Genomic DNA, 2,977 nt, shown 5'->3' with positions numbered 1-2,977 from the left:
TTTCCATTACCTTAACCTTAGGTGTTATCATCAGAAAAATCTGTGGATGTACCTGTTAGCTTTCTTTATAACAGTTGAGCCCTTGCCAGGTTTAAGGCCTTCCTTAACTAGCTAGATACACACAACGTTTTTGGGGAAAGTCTCTAGGCCTTGGGAGCATATGCCATGGCACTAAGTAAGGCCCAGGAAGCTTCCATATGGGTTTTGCATATATCAAAGAACTAGTATACCTCTTTGGGGTTATTAGGAGGCACCAGCCCCTGTGTTCAGGGTTCTTACATTTTTTCATCACTTTTTAACAACAATGTACCAGACATTGGACCCTCAATAATCCATTGATTCCAAGGATAAAGTGTGACAGCAACAAATGAAGCAGCAAGGCAGACTCCACAGGCTTCTGCTGCATTTCCCTTAGTGGTTTTCTATTGCAAGGCTACTTCACTCATCCAGGTTAGGGCATGTGGTTATAACACGACCCATTAACTCAGTAGATGCAGGTGAAGGGACTCCTCCTCCTTACCTACTAGAATATACTTTCTCACACCTTTAGTCCACAGTCTCTTCTGGGGTGGTGACAATAGCCTTGTAATTTAGGTCACCCTCTTTAGCTCTCCTTAGCTGCATGGCATGGAGGAACCTCATATATACTAATAGTCATGTAAGACCTTTATAATTAGTGGTCTAATTGGCCTTGATCGCACCACACTGGGAAGATTGTTGAATTATTATGGCAGCTGATACTGCAGGTAATACACAGCATAGGCAATGTACATAAGCGCAGAGCAGTGTGACAGACCTCTAGCAAGCACTACTTCCTTCCCAGACAGTAATATACACTTGGATTAGCCAGTTAGTAAGCTAGTTGCAGCAAAAGAGTATTCCTTTCCATTAAATGGAAGGATAATCCTGCCAACTACACCAATTGTTTTGTGCAGGTCTCAGTCTACCTCTAGATTCTACCAGCTAGAAATACCTGGGGGCACTTACCTGGGCTCATGATATTTGTTGTGAACCTGGACAGACATTTCCCTGAGAAAAGTCTGTGTTGTAGCTAGACTAGCCTTTATGGTTCCTTCTATGATTTCAAGATGCACCTCAGGAAAATCGGGGGACTTTGAAAAACCAAAGTTTATTACTCACAGGCCATAGTGTGCTTGGAGCCATGCAGTGAGGTCATAGAGAAAGAGTGCAGACCTGGGGTTCTGCCTTTATTGCTGTCAAGGTTGGGTCATGTAGGGTTTTGTGGGTTCATTCTTTATTGGTGAATTTAAAATATGAGTGTGAGAATTATAGTGTGAGAAGGGGAAAGCAAGGTCACTCAGTCAGTCAGTTATCTGGATTACCTGAGGCTTTCTAAAATGGAGACTTCCTGGGCGGCCTGGCTCTTTAACTAATTGTGTGACTGTCAATATGCTTATTTGAAGTAACTGTCCTTGAAATGGATGCTTAGACAATCTAAATTTTAAAGGCAGTTACTTACATTACAATTAAAAAGCTCATCGTCAGATCCTCACACTACTATACATAACTGTAAATATTTGACAACCTAGATGAAGTTTCTTAACTCCATTAATGTCACCCAAATCAATTTAATAATAAATAAATTTTTAAAAATTTAAACTCCACAACTCTCCAAATATAAAATAAATAATATGAGTAGCCCTATTACTACTAAGGAAATTAAGTTTGTAATTAAAACTCTCCTGAAAATAAATCTTCAACCCCAGATAATTTTACTGGAGAACTTGTCCAAGCGTTTAAAGTGAAATAGTCCAGTTCAACACAATTCTTCAAGAAACTGAAGAGGAGAGAATCCTTTTTAACTCATTCTTTGAGATTAATATTACATTGAAAATACAACTAGGCAAAAACAATACTCTAAAAACATAACACTTAATGTTCTTAGTGAATGTAGATGCAAAAACTCTTTTAAAATATTAGCAGGAGTTATGTCAGAAGCATTGCGGTGAGATGGATTTCCTTGATTTTTCCTCTTGCGACCACAATTTGAACAGCTAAAATCCAATGGAAGATTCCCAGCCTAATACAGAAACATGTCTGAAAGATCTGTACCTCAGAATATCTGAAGGTGGGTGAATCAGGCAAGCAAGGGAGGAAAGAAGGGAGAGGAGTGGAGATGGGTGCCTGGAGGCAACCCAGATGTTCCTGTGGAACTCTGAGAGAGGGGAGGAATCGGATTGTAGTGTGCACTCTCTGTATCCCTGAGCTTTCCTTTTAGAGTGCTCAGTATATATTACAGCAAAACTAAGTGATCAGAGCAAAGATGGAAGACAGGAGTATAATAGCTATATTCTAGCACCCTCTATTGCCAGGCAGAAAGCAGAGTCACAGAGCCTGCCAAACTACCCACACCCTCCCAGAGCTAGAAGCAAGCCTCAGGAAAAAACACGGCAATGAGCGTTGGACTACAAAGCAGGGAATCCACACCTCTGGGAACGAAGGAGACAGCTTCTGAGTGTCAAATGCACATTGTGGCTTCTCCCAGAAACAGGGGTAGAGATATAGAGATGAGGCTGCTTAGGCATGGTGGTCACCATTACTAGGAGGAAAAAAGTCATAGGCGGACTGGCAGCCTCTCCCAACCCAACTCACTACCATCCATCGAGGTTGATCATGACAGAGGCACCTAGGTTACCTCAGACAATACAACACTGCATCTGGCTGCTGGGACAGCACTAGGATATCAGAGACTCTACAGGAGCTCAAAACTCCATTGCCCACGATGTTCTCCCAAAAGGGTGGAGCCCTGGGACTGAGGCAACCTGGTCACAAAGGAGACACATATTTCCCCAGGGAATAAAGGGTATTTTATTTTTTTGCCTCTCAGAGATCCAGGTAGCATGAAGAGTACAGGAGGTTTGTGAGTCATTACTGGAAATAAAAAGAAATCTTGAAATCTTCTTATCAAACTGCTAACAAGGGAACAATCTTAATAATAACAGATGTTTTTTAATGC

Source organism: Rousettus aegyptiacus, unplaced genomic scaffold (genome assembly GCF_014176215.1).
Source record: "Rousettus aegyptiacus isolate mRouAeg1 unplaced genomic scaffold, mRouAeg1.p scaffold_m13_p_7, whole genome shotgun sequence".
Taxonomy (NCBI): Eukaryota; Metazoa; Chordata; class Mammalia; order Chiroptera; family Pteropodidae; genus Rousettus; species Rousettus aegyptiacus.
The sequence above is the reverse complement of the archived record's forward strand: the minus strand, read 5'-3'. Positions refer to the sequence as shown.